Here is a 24,219-nt window from a genome sequence, read left to right on the forward strand (position 1 = left end):
AAGATTGCTATACAAAGGCTAATATTAGTTCGTTTATGATGAAGTCTTTGGAGAGCAGTCCTCAGCCTTGAAAAATGTGCTTTTCAAAAATCTAAACCATTAAGATATCTGAATATATCTTATTTTTTTTTTTTTTTTTGAGAGGTGGGTCTGCTCTTTTTGTAACCTGTCATTCTGAATTTGTGTGGCCTTGATTTTTCTGTTTACATATGTTATTATATTCTTTTTAATGATAAAAGTCTTCCTTCTTTTTTAGATTTTTATTTATAGCTTCTTTAACTTTGAACATGAATCGCATTAGCCTTTTAAACCTATTGCCCAAGGGAATATTTCTTCAGTGTGTTTTCATACAGTTGATGTAATCAAAGTTTCATGGACATTGGGATTGATTTTTAACCCATTAATGTCCCCTCCTCTTCTATTCATCTGATCTCCAGCCTGTCAAAAATCCAGATACACCACGTCTATGGGCCTTCCTTTATCTAGATGGCAGCTCACCTCCTCATAGAAGGTTAATAGATTGGTTTGGCAAGAACGATTCTTCATGAATCCATGCTGATTACTGCTAATGATACCATTGTCATTAATAAAATCTTGTATATAGTCCCTTATCATCCCCTCCAGGATCTTGCATACAATTGATGTTAAGATAACTGGTCGGTAATTCCCAGGGATGCATCTTGGCCCTTTTTTAAATATTGGTGCTACATTGACTTTTCTGCAATCAGCTGGTACCATTCCAGTCAGTAGACTATTCGTAAAAATTAGGAACAATGGTCTGGCATTTACTTGACTGAGTTCCTTAACCACTTGGGTACCGCGCTATTGCCGAATGACGGCATTAGCGCGGACCTAGATTTCCGGGACTACGTCTATTGACGTCGTCCCGGTTACGAGCGGCCTGCGCGCCCCCTGAGGGGCGCGCACGGCGCGCTCTGTGATCGGCGAGTCTATGAGACTCGCCTGATCACCGATCCGTGCAAGGGGTCGATCCCGACCCCTTATCACGTGATCAGCTGTCAGCCAATGACAGCTGATCATGTGATAGAACGGAGCCGGTAATCGGCTATTATTCCTCCTCGCGCTGACAGCGCGAGGAGAAAAAAAAAAAAGCCGATCACCGGCGGCCGTGATCGGGACATCAGTCCCGATCACGGCCAGCAATGCAAGGCACCACATGCCACCTGCCAGTGCCCACCTGCCTCCCGCAGTGCCATCCTGAAGTATAACTAAAAGTAAAAGTAAGTGCCCCCCGTCTGTGCCCATAGTGCCCACAGTGCCACCCACAGTGCCACCCACAGTGCCACCCACAGTGCCACCCCACAGTGCCACCCACAGTGCCACCCACAGTGCCACCCACAGTGCCACCCAATCTGCCTCAAAGGTGCTGCACCCCAGTGCCGCCCATCAGTGCCCAGCAGTGCCGCCCATCAGTGCCCAGCAGTGCCGCCCATCAGTGCCCAGCAGTGCCACCTATCAGAGCCACCTATCAGTGCCACCTATCAGTGCCCATCAGTCCCATCTATCTGTGGTACCTATCAGTGCCCATCCGTGCCACCCATCCGTGCCACTTATCCGTGCCACCCATCCGTGCCATCTTATCTGTGCCCATCTTTGCCCATCAGTGCCGCCTTATCTGTGCCCATCGGTGCCGCCTTATCTGTGCCTATTAGTGCCGCCTTAACTATGCCTATCAGTGCCCACCAGTGCAGCCTATCAGTGCCCACCAATGCAGCCTATCAGTGCCCACCAATGCAGCCCATCAGTGCCCACCAATGCAGCCTATCAGTGCCGCCTTATCAGCGCACTTCAATGAAGGAGAAAAATGACCCGTTTGCAAAATTTTATAACAAACTATTAAAACATGATTTTTTTTTTTTTTTTTTGCATCTTTTTTTGTTTGTTTAGCAAAAAATAAAACTCCGAGCTGTAACTAAATACCACCAAAAGAAAGCTCTATTTGTGGGAAAAAAATGATAAAAATTTCATTTGGGTACAGTGTTGTATGCCCGCGCAATTGTCATTCAAAGTGCATCAGCGCTGAAAGCTGAAAATTGGTCTGGGACTGAGGGGGGTTTAAGTGCCCAGTAAGCAAATGGTTAAGGACTCTCTGGAGTAAGCCATGTGGTCCCGTTGACTTATTAATGTTATGTTTTTCAAGTCTATTTTTAATTCTGTGCTCTGTTAGCCATGAGGGTTCTTCCTTTGACATGTCATTAGGATAAACATTGCAGTTTTGGTTACTGTAGCCACCCCGATTCCCTTGTGAAGACTGAAGAGAAGAATAAATTCAATACCTTTGCCATCTCGCTGTCCTTAGCTCAGTTATGTTGTGCAATAGTCATCCCACCACAGGAGTGACTGTGGCTGAATTTTCATGCTATAGACTTGGATAGCTCTTTCTGTAGACTGACCACTGCAAATTTGCTCTTGCTAGAGACTTGCCACGCAAATTTGCTGCAAATTGGAAAAGTGTGCTCTGCAAGTGTACAAGTTGCCAGTGAAAATGTGCAGCAAGTTTACAAGATGTACGATTCAACACTGACACACATTTGTGGCAAGTTATCCTTGCTATCTGGGTATGTAGTTATCTAGAATGTTAGAATTATGCTACAAGAAATTATTATATATTTTTAAAGAGAAGATTGAAAAAAATTGAGACCTGTTAAAATCCTGTGTGTTTTCTTAAAGGGATTTTCAGGGATATGTCAGATCTACAGTTTGTGACAATATTGGGAATGTACCCAGCAGGTGAAAAGAAAAGGGTAGGAGGAGGTTTAAAAAACACTTGAGCTAAACAAAATTAGATATTGTAGCCTGAAGAACAACTTCAGACAACAAGCAATCAGGGCATCTGGGTAGAGCGTGCCACCACTGAAGTCCAAACTAGCAAACTGCAGGGCCCCGGCAATGCCTACATATAATTAAGGTTATCTTCAGAAGGCTTTGGGAACCCTGAAACTAATTCACTCCTGTGACTAACTTTTAGACATGCTGATAGGTGGCACAGTGGTGTTAGGCCGGGACAGTGGTGTAGTGGTTAGCACTCTCACCTAGCAGTAAAAAGGGTCGCTGGTTTGAATCTGACACTACCTGCCTGGAGTTTGCATGTTCTCCCTGTGCCTGCGTGGGTTTCCTCCAAGTACTCCGGTTTCCTCCCACACTCCAAAGACATGCAGGTAGGTTAATTGGCTTCTGTCCCAAATTGGCCCTAGTATATGAATGGGGACCTTGGATTTTGGGCTCCTTGAGGGTAGGGACCAATGTGAGTGTGCAATGTACAGGGATAGGGACAATTGTAGAGTGGTGATGGAACTGGATGGACTGGTGTCTTTATTCAACCTTACTAACTATGTAACTATGTAAATATGATAGAAAAAAAGTAAAAGAGGAAGCAAGGTGCAGACCAAACATCAACCCTTCTAGCTCCAGCTAGAATTTTCATAATAGAGCATCCTTGGTTTTGGAGAGCTTGAAAATCACTTGTGCGAATCTTTCTTTTGATCACTTTCTGTTGCATTTGGCCACCAGGCGCAAAGAGTACTCCTCCCATGATACAGTACTGGGTGTCTGAGTAGGAGGGGGCATAAGTGAATGGGGGACTGTGATTTTAAGACAGGTTGTTTTAGAGGGAATTTGACAAGCTGTGAATGAGGGAGTGCAGAGTCTGTGAAACTCTCATCTCATTTAAAGGATGCATTCATCTTTCCTAACATGTTACATGTTACACCCATATTCAAGATATAACATGTTATGAATATAATAAGAGAAGCCACACTAAATAAGTCCAAATTTTTGCAAAAGAATCCTTGATTGAATATCATAACAGTATATTCACATATTTGAAAGTAGTAGGGTAAATCCTTATCCCAATGGCACCACAGTGATTCACATCAAGAAGTGCTCCACCACCTTAAGAAATACTTGCTTACCAGATAGCAAGCAAAATAGGCACGTGGCTATAGCCCAGCCAAGGCCTTTAACTTGCACGGAAGATCTTTAGGAACAATTGCCACAGGATGAATGGCTATAATATCTCTCACACACTGGCACGCTGTGAAGTCTGTGACCGTCTTTCAGCAGAGGACCCAAAAAGAAAAACTGACCATAGTGTAATATTGTCTGATATTTTATTTATAAAAAAAAGGTAATACACTTACATATGGTAGGTATTAAAATTGCATGTATAAAAAAACAGACATAGCACCCATCCGCCTAGTAAGAAGTGGTGACAGCAACATGTACCCTCCTCCACCTTGGCGCTTTTGCTTTAACCACTTCAGCCCTGGAAGATTTTACCCCCTTCCTCACCAGAGCACTTTTTACAATTTTGCACTGCGTCACTTTAACTGATAATTGCGCAGTCATGCAATGTTGTACCCAAACAAAAATTTGCGTCTTTTTTCCCAAAAATAGAGTTTTATTTTGGTGGTATTTGATCACCTCTGCAGTTTTTATTTTTTGCGCTATAAACAAAAAAAAAAAAGCACCAATTTTGAAAAGAAAAAACAATATTTTTTATTTTTTACTATAATAAATATCCCCAAAATTAAAAAAAAAAGTCTTCATCAGGCCAATCTTTATTCTTCTACATATTTTTGGTAGAAAAAGAAATTGCAATAAGATTGGTTTGCACAGAAGTTATAGCGTCTACAAACTATGGGAAAGATTTATGGCATTTTATTTAAATGTTTTTACTAGTAATGGTGGTGATCTGCAATTTTTAGCGGTATTGCGACATTGTGACGACAGATCGGACGCTTGACACATTTTTGGGACCATTGACATTTATACAGCGATCAGTGCTATTAAAATACACAGATTACTATGTAAATGTCACTGGTGCAGAGGGGGTTAACACTAGTGGGTGATCAAAGGGTTAAATGTGTGTTCCCTCAGTGTGCTCTAACTGTATGGGGATAGGACTGACTGGGGGAGGAGACATATCATTGTTCCTAGATAGTAGGAACAAACAATATGTCTCCTCTCCCCTGACATAACAGGGATTTGTGTGTTTTGATCGCGCCTGCTGGCCACGAGCATCGGGTCCCCCACCTTCTGGTGGCTGTAAAAGGGATGGATGAACCCATATGGGGTTTCGCCCAGGAGAGCCATTGTGCCACAGTATATCTGTGAGAGCCGATCGGGAACCGGTTAAGCCTCTGCACTGTCATTCTGCAGCTTTACAAGGAGTTGCACCCACTACTGCTCCTCTCTCTCCGGGTCTGTTGAATTGCATACAGCTCTCAAGAGACTTCCTGCAAAGTTCATCACTGATTCCAATGCATATTAATATGTGTAAAAACATGCATACTTCAGTGCATGGACTTGAAACTTGCCCAGCAGCCTTTTAAGAGGTTCTAAATGTTGGCAAGCAGAGGCTTCCTTCATATCATTGTGAGTGGCTATCACAGCAGTCACACAACCTAAAGCTCCAGTGAGTGTGTGTTATGGTGCAAAGCAGTTTTTTTAAAACTTTTTTTAAATTACAGTCATTCAGCACTATGCTGTGATTTATTGATGCATATCACAAAACACGGTCTTGCAATTTCATGCAGTAGTGCACACCAATGCAGCACACACACACACACAACCTTGCAGATCAGCAGTACCACAGGGCATAAGTGTGAATCCAAACCACAGATTTATTGCGTTAATTGCTTATTTACAGTTTTGCATGCATAACATTTTTACCATTTCATGTGTGCTTTAATAATGGTTTTAGACTATTTAAAAAAAATAGCTGAGGTTAAAAGTGGAGGGCAGGGCCTAACAGTGAAAGGGTTAAAGCATATTTTTCTAAAAATAACACAGCAATGGTTATATGCACATAAAAAATGTGGTTAACAAGCATATAAAAACATCAGCAATGGCAACCGGTGTCTCTTGGGTCTATAGTAAGAATCTAAGATGTCAGAGGACCAGACTGTATTGCAAGGTGGCTAATGCATTTTGAGGGAAATCCCTCTTCTTCAGCGCCAAAGAGATGAATGAATCATCACTTTTGGCTCTGAAGAAGAGGGTTCTCCCTTAAAACACGTTAGCTACCTTGCAATACCATCTGGCCCTCCTACATCATCGGTTCTTACTATAGACCCAAAAGACGCCAGTCGCCATTGCTGGTGCCTTTATTTGCTTGTTAACCACATTTTTTATGTGAGTATAACCATTGCTGTATTATTTTGATTAAAATGATTTTTGGTAATGCACAAGGTCGGTATGCCCTCCTTTCTCTCTTCTATATGTTTCGGTTCTAAGTATACCCATTGTGCTGAGGAGGGCAGCAAGGCTATAGACATTCTACTTAAAAGAGTTGACTGCACCACACATCCCTAGACCCAGCAGCCAAGCACAGGAGGATTGTTTTGTGTTTCTTAAAACATATTTTGTAGGTACAAGGACTGTGGCCTATGTGTGCTGTGTTTACAGCATGCAGGTTCAAGTCCTATTTACTTATATCTCTTTAAACCTTTCCCATTGTTAGCACAATGTGATCTCACCCTCTATTCATCAAGGTGTACATAGTGCAACACATCTTACATTTGGTTGCAGTGCCCAGGAGTGCTACAGGTCTTTTACAATCCTATCAAAGTCCCTGGTGCACTGCCTTTTATTTCTGCGCCCACTAGTCTGGCACTATTCCCAATCAGTGCAAGGAGATTAGCAGTGGCAGAGAATACAACAGCAGAAAAATTCCACATCATGGTGCACTTTCATTCCACATGAAACCTGATTGGTGGATCTGAAGGTGCATAGTGACAGTGAGACAAGCATGGTGAAAATGATTGGGTGCACACACTGGGGGGAAGGATGGCACGGTTTATTATTTTTGTCCTTGGCACTGAATGACCCTGTCTCAACACTATTCAGTGATGCCATGCTTTTTAAATGATTTAAAAAATTTGATATGTAGAAATCTTAAAGTTCATAGTGTTAGTAAATCCATGTGTTGCCCCAAGTACAAATGAAACATCACAACAATGTTAATTTATTTAATTTCTGTGATTCAAACTGACCATTACTGAAAAGCAAATACCGTATGTATCGGCATATAACAAGCGAAGGCGTATAACACGCACATTCATTTTAAGAGGGAAGTTTCAGGGAAAAAATAAATACATTTTAAATAATTAACTTTGAAGCAAAATAAGGGTCAGTGTCCATCTGCAGTCTCACCATTGCCATCAATGCAGCCTGATCAATGCCCATCTGCAGCCACATAAGTGCCATCAATGCAGCCTCATCAGTCCACATCAATGCAGCCTCACCATTGCCATCAATGCAGCAGCCTCACCATTGCCATCAGTGCAGCAGCCTCACCATTGCCATCAGTGCAGCCTGATTGATGCCCATCTGCAGCCTAGAGGGGAGTAGGACTTGCGCTGACACATAACATACAGTGAGAATCTCCTATGATAGACAGAACAGTTGTCCAATGGCGGCCCAGGAGATGGGACTTCCTATTACAGAGGCCGCCAAGTAAACAGGAGATTCTCACTGTATGTAATTTTAATGGCGCTCCCCCCGCCTTGACCCCTCAGAGGCAGCTAAAATTGAAGTATTGGCGTATAACAAGCACACCCTATTTGCACCCAATTTTCATGGTGAAAAAGTGAGTGTCATACGCCAATAAATACAGTAATATATGTAAAATACTAGGTAAGTATTTTAGATCTTTTTGAAATGAATTAATTTGTAGTGCAGCAGAAGCTTTAGGTTGCAGTTACAATAAAGGGGCTAATACACAGAATGATTTGTGCCAGTGATATGATTAAGTCTTTCAATATAAGCTTTTTAGAACATCAGCAGAAAAGCTGGAACCTTTTAAAATCTACTCCAGCAATTCTAATATCATTTCACCGTAATTGTTCCCATGGAACATAGCAATTTAGAAGGAATAAGGTCTTGATTATTTCTTCCCTCATCAGAGCTGAATTTCTAACTATTCAACTCTGATGTTGCCATGGTGTTAAAAAAAGACTGCTGATTCGCAAAGTTAAGACAACATTTCATCCTTTCTTATACACATGCAACCATGTTTTAATGATTTTTTAGAATAAGAAGATTAAATACTCTTTAACAATGGAATAAATTAGAATTTTTCTTTATAATAAACTTTTCTTTTTTAACAATAAAATAAGTTGTGTTTCATTCATTTTGAATAACCATAATCACCCATATTAATTGTATAGTGTGTTTTATGCAGTCAAACACATATAGACAATATTTGAAGCTCTAGGGTGCTCTTATGGAGTCCAGCAGATAGGGGATGCTTTTACTGTGGGTGCACTTTTCTGACCATGAAGCGCCATTCCCCCATGGTTGTCAACTTCATATTGAATAATAAAAACAGGATTTTTGTACTTACCATAACATCTGTGTCATTCAGAGGCATGGGATTTGGTTCAGCTGAATGAATGAAATACTTATATAGCGCACAATGCGAACTGAATCGCCACTAGGCGCTGTGGCGAGCTTTGATCATCTGCTAAAAGAGGAAGGTCTTGAGTTTTTTCCTAAAAGCCAGGTGATTTTCTTCCAGGCGGATGTTGATTGGTAGAGCATTCCATAGCCGAGGCCCTTGGACAGCGAATCTCCGATCCCCCTTGGATTTATGCCGGGCTTTGGGCACGAGGAGGAGGTTTTTGTTGGCTGATCGAAGACTGCGGTTTGGTGTGTAATGATTTATTTTCTCCATTAGGTATTGCGGAGCTTCTCTATGCACGCATTTGTGGGTAAGGCAAAGGGTCTTGAACGTGATCCAATTTTTTACTGTTAGCCAATGTAAGCTCCTCAGTGAAGGAGAAATGGATTCCCAGGGTTTTTTTCCTGTTATCAGCCTTGCCGCCGTGTTTTGGATCAGTTGTAATCGCGCAAGTTGATATTGTGGTAATCCTATGTAAAGCGAGTTTGCGTAGTCTAGTCGTGAATTAATGATTGTTCCAACTACCACTGCTTTGCATGGTAGCCAATCAGCTTCTAACTTAAGCTTGTTCAATTAAGGTTTGACAAAAAACCTGGCTGATTCTATTTATATGCAGAGCTACACCAGATTTTGCACTCTCCAGTTTTTTTTAATCAACCCCTGTGTATCATAAACATTTATTTCTATTTCGATAAATTGTGTTTTTTCATTTTCTTTCATATATTGTTGCATCCCAGTACTGTGGCCTGTTCAGAGACACTTCCTGTCTACATGGAGGGTTGGGCGGGGTCCTTTGCCCTGCATGTGGGGGTACTTTTCACTCTGAGTGCACTTATTAATGTCAGGGACCAGGTGAGGATCTTTACACAGTGTGCAGTAGAAAATGTACAGGGCAATCCTGTAAAATTCTGTCCCATATCACTACACATACTTTCCTTCTATATATCACAATTATGGGGTCCTGCTCTGCACTTAGTGCATACCTCACTTGTTAACCCCTTCTCTTCTGTATTATGCGACCAGGCTTTGTGCCTCCCTAACACGGGTATGGTTCTTGTTGCAATAGGAAACCAACCTCTGGGGATGGAGCCAGGTCGCCAACCTCCTCACTACTGGAGGACCCATCACCTACATCAAGTACCACGCTTTACGACCGGCAGCAATGTACCTTGCACAAGTTCCTGGTTTTCTTATTGCAACTGCATGACTTCTCCTGCTTCTCTTGCTGAGTAGACCACTTGTAAGCCCTTGTACACATGGTCGGAGAATCTGTCGGAATGTGTCCTATTAGACCGTTTTGCCGAATAATCCGACTGTGTGTGGTATGCATCGGACTGTTTCCGTCGGAATATCCGTCGGACTCAATTTTACAACTTGTTGGAAATATTTTCCGACAAACTGGTCCGATCGGACATACTCCGATCATGTGCAGAGAATTCCGATCGGACAAAGTGCCACGCATGCTCAGATCAAATTCCTACATCAAAGCTATTGGCTACTAGCCTGAACGTAGTCCCATCGTAACGAAATAACGTCATCACGTTCTGAACGATCGGATTTTCCGACAACTTCGTGCGACCGTGTGTATGCAACAGTTTCGGACACAATCCATCGGACAAAATCCGACAGACAGAATCCGTCGGATTTGTTTGTCTGAATCTCCGACCGTGTGTACAAGGGCTAATGCCTATGCTTCATACCCCATGTGTGCCTTACTGACCCTAGTTCATTCATATGCCAAGAACCTCCATGCACCCCTTTAAATAACTTAAGATCAGGCTTAGAATAGTTTATACAACTTTACTTGAACATTTTGAGGCACAGTCCAAAACTAACAGTTCAATGCAACATTCCCTAACTGCGCTAGCAGAAAAACTAATATTAATTCACAGTAAATAAAAAAAACTATCAGTGACCTCAAAAAAATAAATAGATAAATAAGTGCAAGTATAGTCTAGTGATAATGAATTATATGATCACCTCATTCAGATATAAACATGCTCTTTGTAGAAATGTCATACAATAGTGAACAAATGTTGATAGTGCTCCCAAATGTTTCATAGAAAAAAGGTGAAGGTCCCTACTCATCGAATGGACCCTCATTACATTATGATAAGAGAGATTAAATGCGCTGTAGTGTCTTAATGAGCTGGGGTGGCAGAAACAGGCTCCTGTCACTAGCTTGTGACCAGCCCAGAGGAAACTGCCCTCACTCTCCCACACTGAATGAGATGCAGACTGTGATTCAGTCTCAATGATCAACGGCTCCACACATAAGCTCTGACCAACAGCTCCCTGCTGCTATCTGTACTCCAGAGGGACAAAGATGTTATATTCATAAAGAAAAGGAAAACTGGTTCCTCATAGCACGTATTAGCACGCACGTAACCGTATTTAAAAAATACAATTCTCAAGCAGGTTGGTATAAGGACAGCTTGTTCTAGACACTTGGTGCATCACATAATGTCCTCACAGACTCTTCAATAAAACAGCTGTACTATTTGCATACCATCAAGAGCTTGATCCAGCATACCAACCGTCCTAGCTTGACATGTTTTGTCATCACAAATGACATCATCTAATGACTTCATTTGTGATCATCTAATGACTTCATTTGTGATGATGAAACATGTCAAGCTAGGAGCTCCAATCCTGGGTCCAGGTATTCAGATCAGCCAGCATACTGATTGGTCAGGTGTGTGCTGGGCTTTTAGTAGTAACCTGACCATGGTTCTGGGCTCCCCCCAGCAGACAGGAAGTCTGGCTTAGGAGTGCTCCCCATGGGAGCCAGTGCAGCAAGAGGCTGCTAGCTGTGTGCACCAAGTTAGTCGGTGAACAGTCTGTAGGAGACAGACAAGGGCTTGGAGAGTAAGGCCAGAGCGGCAGTACTGCAAGTGAAAGCCAAAAGGGCTGAATGTCGTTTATGTTGATGGAAAAAAGGAATGCTGAAAATCCCTGCAAGGAAACTCATGTTTTATGTTTGAACTTTGTTTAATAAATACGGCCAAACAAAGCCCTTAAAAAGAACAAACTGTGAGTGGCAGTGTCCTTAAAGCTCTACACTTTGGAGTGAACCCCTTACAGAAGAAAGAACCATTTCATCTAGTTTGGTAAGAGAATTTTCAATCTCAAATGATCCAGCAACCTGATTCAAGAAAGAAAATCAATGAACTCAGGGTTGGCTTTAATTAAAATGTTGTTTCTTCAGGGAACACGGGTCCCCAAAGTTTAAGTTATAGAAACCATATTAGTAGGATGGGAAACTGTCTGAAACATTCAGTCTGTTTACGTTACAGAAATTGAAATGATTATTTGGCAGGAGAAAATGATAGACCGCATACACAGATATTGCACCGAGAAAGAGAAGATTTTGAAAAATAAAACCTGGTACCACATGTATCTAAACACAAGGCAAGCTCCAACACAATGAAAAAAACTTAAGCTGATGCTGATATAGGGGATATTTGTAACTTGGTTTTGGTAGGTCAGCATTTTCCTCTACAAAAAAACCAAACAAAATATATATAAAACAATACTGTCAAAAACCTTAAAGTCATTAATGCCGCATAGACACAACTGGACTTTCCGGCAGAAAAGGTCCGGTCTTCCTGACAGACTTTTGACGGAGTTACGACGGACTTCCGAATGAACAGACTTGCCCCCACATGAACGGACTGAAGTCCATTCGAAATTCCATTTGTTTTGAACGTGATGATGTACGAGGGGACTAGAAAAGGAAGTTCAATAGCCAGTAGCCAATAGCTGCCCTTGTGTTGTATTTGGTCCGTCGGACCAGCATATAGACAAATGGTTTTTCCAATAGGAATTGAGTCCGTTGGATAGATTTGAAACATGTTTTATTTCTAGATCCGTCAGAATTTTTAAAGAAAAACTTCGGATCGGATTATCCGACACACGATCGGACTATCCGATGGAATGATTCTGTCGGACCTATTCTGTCAGAAAGTCTGGTCATGTGTATGCGGCATAACATTAACCAAAGACAGCATATGACATCTGCCAATCCATATTTGTCACCATCTCATGATTATGGGCATACCACCTACTGTACATTTGATCATGGATAATAGTGACACTACTGGTTGAGAGACCACTACAAGAGGTGTCCACCAACAGCTTCCCTTTCTTTCTTCATACTACAAATGTGTAAATTTGGCTACCAGGGAAAAGAATAGCCTGAGGGCAGTCGGGTAATGAGGTTGATTTAAAAAAACTCCAGCTTCCAGGTCATTTGTCAAAGCTTAATTGAACAAGCTGAAGGTCCAAGCTGATTGGTTACCATGCACAGCTGCACCAAATTTTGCACTCTCCAGTTTTAATAAATCAACCCCATTGTCTATTAACAGCTTAAAACCAAGCAATAAGCAATTACCAATTACCAAGCAATTACACACTTTAACCACTTCCCTGCCTATAGTAGATTGACAGTCGGGCGTTGGTTCTGTTATCCTGACTGGGCATCATATGACGTCCAGCAGGATAACATACAGGGGCACGCTGTGCGGCGATTGGTGGTGCTGTGTGTCAGTCTGACACACTGCATCTCTGATTGTAGTAAGAAACCTCTGACAGAGGCATCTTACCACTTTATCAGCTGTGACCAATTACAGCTGATCATTGCATGAACCAGGAAGTGCGGGTAAAGGGCATTCCTCGGTTTGCGCTGACAGAGGGGGGTCTGTGCTGATAATTATTGATTATCAGCACAGCCCCCATCAGATGTGCCCATTAGCTTCCAAATAGGGCCCATAAGCTGCCAGTCTGTGTCCCCTCAAAAAAAACTGTCAGTGCCAATTAGTGCCCAGCAGTAACACCTGTCAGTACCTCATGATCAGTGCCATCCATCAGTGTCATCTATTAGTGTCCATCAGTGCCACCTGTCAGTGCCAATCAGTGCTGCCTATCAGTGTCTATCAGTGCTAATCAGTGCCACCGGTCAGTGCCCATCAGTGCCGCCTGCTATTTCCCATCAGTGCCACCTGTCAGTGCCCATCAGTGCCACCCATCAGTGCTGCCTATCAGTGCCGTCTATCAGTGCCCATCAATTCTACATATCAGTGCATCCTCTTCAGTGCCCATCAGTGCCACCTTATCAATCTCAACTCATCAGTGACACCTCATCAGTGCCAGTCAGTGAAGGAGAAAACACAATTTTATGCCAGAAACGAAGAAAACCTTTTTTTTCCAAAAATGTTGGTCTTTTTTAGTTTGTTTAGTAAAAAATAAAAACCCCAGAGATGATCAAATACCACCAAAAGAAAGCTCTATTTGTGGGAAGAAAATAATGAAAATTTTCTTTGGGTACAGTGTTGCATGACCATGCAATTGTCATTCAAAGTGCAACAGTGCTGAAAGCTGAATATTTTCCTTGGCAGGAAGGGGCGAAAGTGCCTTGTATTGAACTGGTTAAATACTAAATAGCAGGAATGATCAAATCTGTGAAGAAACCAATCAGTGAATTGGATTACCAAATTTCTTTGCCATGACTCATGTTTCAGAGACTGCAATCAACCTGGAACATTTCTTTGCATCTGAAGAACATGTCAAAAGGTCCACCAATTTTGGATCAAAATTTACAAGTTCATTTACAATCTTACCCACATAATCCTGCCCAAAACATCTTCTGTAGTCATTTCTAACCTCCCTGTCCCCAATACTCCTAGAAACCCCAGAATATTAATATGCTATGTTTTTACAGTAGATACAATCATAGTAGTCAGGTCATGAGACTGGAGAATCTCCCAGTGAGACCTCTACCTTTCTTTTCTTCTGTCTTTTGTTCCTCTCTACAATATCATGCCTTGGTGAACCTTCTGTCCCATACTACACTTCATACACTGATGTGTTCTATTATTTTCTTTCATTTTTCTTTTTCCTATTCCCTTTGATGTAACCTCATAGCCACCCTTCTAGTTGCATATGTGTTTGAGTGAAATTGTATATTTCTAATGCTTTATGCACATTTATTGGACCACTTTCTATTGAGAAACAAGCATTGGAATCCTCCTTTCTTCAGGGGACAAAGGATCTTCTGTGTTGAATTGTGCCCACAATTTTCTGATTATAGAATGTGACTATATAGCTTTTTCATGATATTTAAAATTACTATGTATTCTTTTATTGACTTCAATAAAAATCCTTGAAATTTAATACCATTAGTGGACTAGCTGAATATACATACACAGAATTGTTCAGTCTGTAGATAATCATTCAGTTCATTGTTCAAACAGATCTACTGTATATCCAAATAGTCATGACAATCAGATCAGGTAAAAAAAAAAATGAAGAATTTATAAGCAGAGCAGCTCCAGGTAACAAGTAAAATAAATAAGTAGACTATTCATGCTATCCAAAAAGTCACAAGTTTCAGAGCCACTCACCAATTGTGCATATGGAAATAAGTTTGCAGATAAAATATATACATACATACTGTATATGGGTGTGACTGAAGTTTCTTTTAATTTTTAGAAACACTGATTAAGGGTAAAGGCACATTTGTTATGGTGATTTTTTTAGTTATTAAAGAAAAACTATCAGACAAAGCTTGTTATATCAGACAAAGCTCATTATATCTAGTTTGTTATATCCCTCAGAAAGTCCTGTGAACAAGCACTTGTCACTGGCTAAGAGCACTGATCGGGAGCCAGTCAGCAAACCGTTTTTGGTCATGACCCTTTGACAGAAGCCGGCTGGCTTCTGTCAGGCTGGCTACCATACACACGGTTGAATATCAGCTGATTTCCATTGAACCGGCTGATGTCGCCCGGCATTTGGCCTGTGTGTACTACTAGGCTTTACAGAAATATGAGGGAGCTAATTTGCATGGAACTCTCAGAAAACACAATTGGTTCACTTTAAACCATTGATTACAAATAATGAGTGATTCATGGTACCACATTTCTTCAGACCAGAAAACAGCGTAGTCATGCCCTGAAGCTATGTGTGCACTACCCCCATATAAAAACACAGAAAACCCAAATGTGCCATTTCTAGTGTTTTGCGTGGGAGAAAGTGGAGGCAGAATTGCCACAGTTGGAAGTTAGCACATACAATTACTCAATATGATTTTTAAAAAGCATTTAACTGGAATGGAAAAAAGAGGGCACACCAACCTTGTGCATTACCCTTAGGTATTTTATTTAAAAGAGTAAACAAAAAACTACTCACAAACATGTGAAAGAAAACTGCAATATAAATAGCCTTTAGATGATGGCAATCGGTCTCACGACAACAGACTCCAGATGGTAATGGAGAAGATTTTATGGGCCACTGCTGGTTGACGCATTTCGAAGGCATACCTTCTTCCTCAGAGCCCAGCAGCATGTTCATTCAGCTTGATTGAACCACTCATTATTATTTATGAAACCCCTTTCCAAAAATCAAACATTGTTGAAACTTTTACAATCTATTTCTAAAGTCTGGCTAATAAAGATGTTCATCATTATTTTATCAGAGCAAAATGTTAGTCCTTTTGACAAAATATTTTGACATTTAAGTCCCGGGATCTGGCAATGAATTTAAAAACTCTGTGCACTAAAAACTTCAATATTTCGGACAAAAATAGAAGTTTGCTTTTCCATACTCAGTACACTAAAACTGCTTCTTTGGCGAAAAGTAGGGGCCTATTTTTACAAAACATGTTGACATACCACATTTCCTAAAACAATGGATGCCTGATGACATATGCTTCTCTTAATTTTACAGTAGCTAACATTTACAAAACTCAGTGTAGTAAACTTTTTAGGTACTATATTACTATTTTGGCCAAGAATATTTTTGTTTTAGCCTCAGGGCCTGACAAACAGTTTCTGCACTAGATATACTTAAACCTGGACTGTGCACATGTGTGTGTGCGTGTGTGTGTGGGGGGGGGACAGTATTTATTTTTGGTAGTGTGCTTTTCAATTCCCAAAAGCTCACAATATATTCCAAACCTTGATGCTTTTTTTTTTTTTAAATATGTTACTGTTATATACACAGGGGCTGACTATTTCCACAGTCCAGGATTAAGTCTTTGTACTGAAATTTCTCATGTATTTTGTTAAAATATCTGACAATCTTTTTTTTTCTAAAAGGTGCATTTTGGGTGGAAAAACTGAGCCCTGTCTTGTCTGAATCTAGAATTCCAGATCCACAGTCAAGCTGATAAAGCAGTATTTTATGGGAAAATGTAGGCTTTCCTGGTCAAATGCTCCAATGCTTAGAAGAGCTGGCAAACTATTTTCCCTGTCAGACTATCACTTGCAAGAGGTTGACCTTCATAAAAAGGGACTGGAATAAAGTGTAGTTTTTCCTTGTCTGTCCCTTATGTCTCAGAACAAACACAGATAGCACTAGTGATTAAGTGTTCCAAAATAAAGTAACACTACTGATGGCGCCACAGAAAAAATAAACAAAAATACTTACATGTTTATCAAACTAACAAGGATCCAAGAAGGTAACACCGCTCCAGGTGATCACACTCAAAATGGAGCCAGCTATGCCGAGTGCAAGCTAAGGCTCGCCACCGGGATAATGATAAATGGCTATAATGGCTGCACACTGACAATATCGATCGAATGTAGATTTATTTGAACAAAATAGAAATCATGACTGCCACCAAGACAAGAACAATGGAGAGGTGACGCGTTTCACACTGCAACCGTGCTTCTTCAAACACTATTGCCGTGTGAAATGTGTCACTGTCACAGTACTAGTACAGTGAGCCCACAGGCGAGCAGGTGACACGGGATCCCCCAGGGCTTGGAGTCTAAGGGCCAGCGGGTATTCTGCCAGGGACCCCCAAACGAGGATTTGGACTTAGCTCTGTGCTGACCCCCGGTAACGACCCCCGGATTCACCTTGCTCATAAGTAGGGTACCAGAAGACACAATCAGACAAGGATGGATGGATGGATGGATGAAGCAAAGGAGAGCCAGATAGCGAACCAAGGTCACATTGGGCTGCAGGCAGCGTAATCAGGACAAGCCGAGTCGGTACACAAGGGGGCTCAGAAACAAGCATTGCTCAAGCAACCAGAAGCTGATCTGGAAGGAATTTAAATAGAGAAACACATGGGGGCTGGACAGGAAGTAGCAGTATATAATTAAGCAACAGGTGGAGCCAGCGACACCCATAGCTGCAGAGTGCAGCAGAGCTGAACACAAGCTAGTGGAACAACAGGTGCCAGCCAACTCACAGCAGTAAAGGTAAGACACAGATCAGCTCCGCAGCTGATCTGTGACAGTCACCTCTCCATTGTTCTTATGTTGGTGGCAGTTATGATTTATATTTTGTTCATATAAATCTACATTGGATCAATATTGTCGTTGTGCAGCCATTTCTTCTTTTCCCAAACTAACAAAAATGTTAAATCACTACTGCTGCCTTTTCTATAACTGGAGCTCAAATAATGTAACTACATCAAAAATTCTATGTGAGACAGAGCTGTGACCCCTCCCCCCATATTCCATAAATCCGTATATGCTCAAATATAAATTAAATATGCAAGAAAATGACTACCAAAACAATAATTGAATCAAAAAAGTTCAGGACTCAAAATAACACCTGTGTCCAGTGTAAATAAAAGCATGAAGTCCAACTTTAATAGCATACTTTAACCACTTGCCGACCAGCGCACGACGATGTACGTCGACAGAATGGCATGGGCAGGCAAATGGGCGTACAGGTACGGCCCTTTAAAATTGCCGCCCTGCCATCGGGAGCGCGATGCCGGCGGCGCGCTCCCGCGCTGGTTGGGACCCCCGTGAGTCCGGTCGCGGGACCCGCGGACTCGATCGCCGCGGGCATATCCGCGATCGTCTCACGGAGCGGCCAAATGAAGAAATGCCGTTGTAAACAGCATTTCTTCATTCTGCCTAGCAACTAGTGACACTGATCTCTGCTCCATGTGATTGGAGCAGAGATCAGTGTTCACTAAATGAAAGCCCAACCCCCCCACAGTTAGTAACACACCCCTAGGAACACTTAACCCCTACACTGCCACCCACTGGTTAACCCCTTCACTGCCAGTGTCATTTACACAGGAATCACTGCATTTGTATAGCAGTGATTACTGTATAAATGACAATGGTGCCAAAAATGTGTCAAAAATGTCCGATGGGTCCCCCACAATGTCGCAGTCACAATAAAAAATCGCTGATCGCCGCCATTACTAGTAAAAAAAAAAATAATAAAAAATTATTAATAAAAATGCTATAAAACTATCCCTATTTTGTAAACTTTTGCGCAAACCAATCAATAATCGCTTATTGCGATTTTTTTTACCAAAAATATGTAGAAGAATACGTATCGGCCTAAACTGAGGGAAAAAAATGTTTTTATATATATTTTTGGGGGATATTTATTATAACAAAAAGTAAAAAATAATGCGTTTTTTTCAAAATTGTCGCTCTATTTTTGTTTATAGCGCAAAAAATAAAAACCGCAGGGGTGATCAAATACCACCAAAAGAAAGCTCTATTTGTGGGAAAAAAAGAATGTCAATTTTGTTTGGGAGCCACGTCGCACGACCGCGCAATTGTCAGTTAAAGTGACGCAGTGCCGAATCGCAAAAAGTGGTCTGGTCTTTGACCAGCAAATTGGTCCGGTCTGAAAGTGGTTAAGTATATCATTGTTACTGCCATCAACAGTAAACTAAACCACCTCTTGCATTTATGTCAGAAAGCAGCTCCATTGCCCATAAACACCACCTGCAACTGCTGCTTTAGCAAGCCAACTCGTCTTTCAGGTGCAAAGTTTAGCAAATTGACAATCGTGTTGCCTATTAGGGATGAGCCCAATGTAAGTTCAACACGAACAGCGGGTGTTCGCCGAATAGCGAACAATTTGGGGTGTTTGCGGCAAATTTGAAAGCCACGGAACACCTTTTAAAAGTCTATGGGAGAAATCAAAAGTGCTAATTTTTAAGGCTTATATGCATGGTATTGTCATAAAAAGTGTTTGGGGACCTGGGACATGTATCAATGCAAAAAAAAAGTTTTAATAATGCCTGTTTTTTCGGGAGCAGTGATTTTAATAATGATTAAAGTGAAACAATAAAAGTGAAATATTCCTTTCAATTTCGTACCTGGGGGTGTCTATAGTATGCCTGTAAAGTGGTTCCTGTGTTTAGAACAGTCCGATAGCAAAAAGGAAATTCTAAAGGAAAAAAGGTAATTTAAAAGTACTGGCGACTATAATGAATTGTTGGTACCGGCAATACACATAAAAGTCATTGAAAAAAAATGGTATGGGATTCCCCCACAATCAATTACCAGACCCTTCAGGTCTGGTATGGATATTAAGGGGAAACCACTCTAAAGTTTTTAAAAAAATGGCTTGGGGTTCCCCTAAAAATCCATACCAGACCTAGCATACTAGACAAAGGTTTGGTATGGATTTTAAAGGGAACTCCGCACCAAAATGTAAAAAAATAAATGGAGTGGGAGTCCCCCCAAAAAACCATACCAGGCCCTTATCCAAGCACACAACCTGGCAGGCTGAATGAAAAGAGGATGTACAGTTTAGGGGGGCGCTCTCTCTTCCCCCTCTTTCCTGCAGCCTGCCAGGTTGCATGCTCAGATAAGGGTCTGGTATGGATTTTTGGGGACCCTCACATCATTTTTTTTTTACATTTTGGCTCAGGGTTCCCCTTAAAAACCATACCAGACCTGAAGGGTCTGGTATGGACTTTGAGGGGGATTCCCATGCCATTTTTTTATTTTGGCACGGGGTTTCCCTTAATATCCATACCAGACCTGAAGGGCCTTGTATGGAATTTGGGGGGACCCCCACGCAATTTATTTTTTTAATATTGGTTTGGGGTTCCCCTTAATATTCATACTAGACCTAAAGTGTCTGGTAATGGACTGTGGGGGAATACCATGCCGTTTTTCAATTACTTTTATGTGTATTGCCGGGACTGACAATTTATTATAGGCGCAAGTACTTTTAAATCATTTTTTTTTCTTTAGAAATGTAATTTTGCTCTCGGACTGTTCTAAACATGAGAGACATGTGTCACTTTACAGGCATACTATAGACACCCCCCAGGTATGAAATTTAAAGGAAAATTTCACTTTTATTGTTTCACTTTAAGCATTATTAAAATCTCTGCTCCCGAAAAAACTTCAGTTTTTAAAACTTTTTTTTGCATTGCTACAAGTCCCCTGGGGCAGGACTCAGGTCCCCAAACACTTTTTATGACAATAACTTGCATATAAGCCTTTAAAATTAGCACTTTTGATTATCCATGTTCGTGTCCCATAGACCTTAACAGTGTTCGCGTGTTCAAACAAATGTTTTGTCTGTTCGCATGTTCTGCTGCGGACCGAACTGGGGGGTGTTCAGCTCATCCCTATTGCCTATAAAATGTAATACCTTGACAGATAAAGCATAACCTCGAGTATAGTCATGTGAAAAAGTGAATCCCCCCCCCCCCCCCATGGAAATTGTTGTCTTTTTAAAATTGTTAAAAGAACATAAGAGAAACATGCATTTTTAAGCATTTCTTCAACAAACATATCAAAGGATGTAATAGTATAATATGGAAAAAGTAAATATACACTTTTTTCAGACACTGATGGTGCCTTCTTTAGCATAAATTACTTCTTGTAGTGTCCACTAGGGATGAGCCGAACACCCCCCGGTTCGGTTCGCACCAGAACTTTCGAAATGACCCCACGTTCGTTACTAACGTTAGAACCCCATTGAAGTCTATGGGACTCGAACGTTCGAAATGGAAAGTGCTAATTTTAACGGCTAATATGCAAGATATTGTCCTAAAAAGGGTTTGGGGACCTGACTCCTGCCTCAGGGGACATGGGTCAATGCAAAAAAAAAGTTTTAAAAACGGCCGTTTTGGCGGGAGCACTGATTTTAATGACAATTAAAGTGAAAAAAAAAAAGTGAAATATTCCTTTAAATATGGTGCCTGGGGGGTGTCTGTAGTATGCCTGTGAAGTGCCACGTGTTTCCCGTGTTTAGTCCCTGCACAAAATGACATTAAACGGAAATAACACCATTTAAAACTGCTTGCGGTTTTAATGTTATATCTGGTTCCTGCAATATGGTTGAAAATCATTCAGAAAAATGGCATGGGTAGCCCTCCCTGCCCATTACCAGCCTATTTGGGTCTTGTACGCATATTAAGGGGAACCCTGTACCCATATTAAAAAAAGGAAATGCGTGTGGCCCCCAGGCCCTATATACTCAGAACAGCAGTATACAGGCGGTGCAAACAAGACAGGGACTGTGTAGGTTTGTTGTGGTAAGTTGAATCTGTTTGTAATTTCCAACTGGTACATTTTTAAAGTGTAGCTCCAGTCAAAAAAACTATTTTTAAGCTTTTTGGAAAACATAGGGAAGGGTTATCACCCCTGTATAATTTGTTTTGTCGTCCATCTTTTTTCATCTCACTTGCTGCTGTCTGATGTTTGTAAGTTGGATGTTTGAAAGTAGGGGCCTGCCCTATATGATCTGCAGAAATGGCGGAACAAGGTGTTGGTTTTGCCACAACATTGTAAGCCCTCAAAGTGACTCTTGGTGGGCGCTGGAGCACCCTGCTGTGAACGATTATATCAATAATTGTAATTACATGCCATTGTTGAACAGTGGTAGAAAAATTGACCTTTGGTGGTTGTGGTGCTGGTGCCACAACACTATAAGTCCTCACCGTTACTCTGGGTGGGCACAGGAAGGGGCCCTCCTGTGAAATATTATATCAAGAATTGTAATTACATGTCCCTGTTAAACAGGGGCAGAAAAATTGGGCCTTAGGCACTGGTGCCATCACACTGCAACCTCTGCCATATACTCTAGTTTTATTGCAGGAATTAGCCCTGCTGCAAAGCATTGCATCAAAAATAAGGTCGGCAACCTTACCCTTGTACCGTGGATCAAGGAGAGTGGCCAGCCAGTAATGGTCCCTCTCCTTGATCCGAAGAATACGAGGATCCTTCCGCAGGCTTTGCAGGATCAGGGAGGCCATGCAGCGTAGGTTAGCTGAGGCATTCGGTCCGGAGTCCTCTGGGTCACTAAGGACAACATGATCCGCAGCTACCTCCTCCCAGCCACGTACAAGTCCACGTGTTTCTTGGGACTGTAAATCATCCCTATAAGACTGCTGCTGCTGATGCTGATGCTGAGTGCCAGCCTCCACCTCCATGCTGACACAATCATCCTCCTCCTCCTCTTCCTCCTCCTCACCCTCTTCCTGTGTGATGGGTGGCACAGCAGTAACACTGTCTGGATAAAGGGGGCCTTGAGAGGCAAGGAAGTCCTCCTCTTCCTGCCTCTGTTCTGCCTCAAGTGCCCTGTCCATTATTCCACGCAGCGTATGCTCCAAGAGGTGGACAAGAGGTACAGTGTCACTGATGCATGCACTGTCACTGCTCACCATCCTTGTGGCCTCCTCAAACGGTGACAGGACAGTGCATGCATCCCTGATCATGCCCCACTGGCGTGGTGAGAAAAAACTAAGCTCCCCTGACCCTGTCCTGGTGCCGTAGTCGCACAGGTACTCATTGATGGCCCTCTGCTGCGTGTGCAGCCGCTGCAGCATGGCCAATGTTGAGTTCCATCTGGTGGGCATGTCACATATAAGGCGGTTCTTGGGCAGGTTCAACTCCTTTTGGAGCTCAGCCAGCCGAGCACAGGCATTAAATGATCGGCGGAAATGCACAGACTTTCCTGGCCTGCTTCAGGACATCATGTAAGCCGGGGTACCTGCCCAAGAACCGCTGCACCACCAGGTTAAGGACGTGAGCTACACAGGGCACATGGGTCAGTTGTCCCTGTCGGAGGGCGGAGAGGAGGTTGGTGCCATTGTCGCAAACCACCATTCCTGGCTTAAGCTGGCGTGGCGTCAACCACCTCTCGGCCTGCCCCTGCAGAGCTGACAAAACACCCGCCCCAGTGTGGCTCCTGTCCCCCAAACAAACCAGCGCAAGCACGGCATGGCATCGTTTTGCCTGCGTACTTGCGTAGCCCCTGGAACGCCTACGGAGCACCGCTGGTTCTGAGGACAGAGCACTGGAAGAGGCCATGGAGGAAGAAGAAAAGGAGGGGGTGGAGGAGAGAGGTGTGTCACAACCAATAGTAGCATTTTGGAGGCGTGGTGGCGGAACAACCTCCAACACTACTGCACCTTGTCCTGCATCCTTCCCAGCAGCCAGAAGAGTGACCCAAAGGGCCGTGAAAGACAGGTAACGTCCCTGTCCATGCCTGCTGGACCATGAGTCAGCGGTAATATGCACCTTACCGCTGACCGCCCTGTCCAGCGAGGCAAGGACATTGCCTTCCACATGCCGGTAGAGAGCCGGAATCGCCTTCCATGAGAAAAAGTGGCATTTGGGGACCTGCCACTGAGGAACCGCACATTGTACAAACTCACGGAAGGGGGCCGAGTCTACCAACTGAAAAGGCAGCAGTTGAAGTGCTAGCAATTTAGCCAAGCTACCATTCAACCGCTGGGCATGTGGATGGCTGGGAGTAAACTTCTTCCGCCGGTCCAGCAGCTGGGGCAGGGACATTTGCCTGCTATAATCGGACGTGGATGTACCACTAGCAGAGTTCCCGGAAGCACTTGGCTGTGACACACCTAATTCTACACCTTCATTCCTCTCAGAGCAGGTTTCAGAGAGGACTGAAGGTCTAGTGGGGTTGGAGATGCCAGCTGATGAGGAGCAAGGAGAGGTCCGCTTTGTTCTTTGGTGTGGGTCTTTGAGGTACGCTTGCCAACGAGCTGCATGGCAGGTCAACATATGTCTGGTCAAGCATGTGGGGCCCAAGCG

At 42.4% G+C, this 24,219-nt stretch overlaps 1 protein-coding gene across 6 annotated transcripts in view; it reads right to left on the reverse strand.

The window, feature by feature from the left end:
- The window catches only part of KHDRBS2 (KH RNA binding domain containing, signal transduction associated 2), a 525,703-nt gene that overhangs the window by 317,972 nt on the left and 183,512 nt on the right, over positions 1 to 24,219 (reverse strand). The window lies entirely within an intron of this gene.

This window comes from Lithobates pipiens, unplaced genomic scaffold (assembly GCF_037356315.1).
Source record: "Lithobates pipiens isolate NorthernLeopardFrog02 unplaced genomic scaffold, aLitPip1_a1.2 Scaffold_18, whole genome shotgun sequence".
Lineage (NCBI taxonomy): Eukaryota > Metazoa > Chordata > Amphibia > Anura > Ranidae > Lithobates > Lithobates pipiens.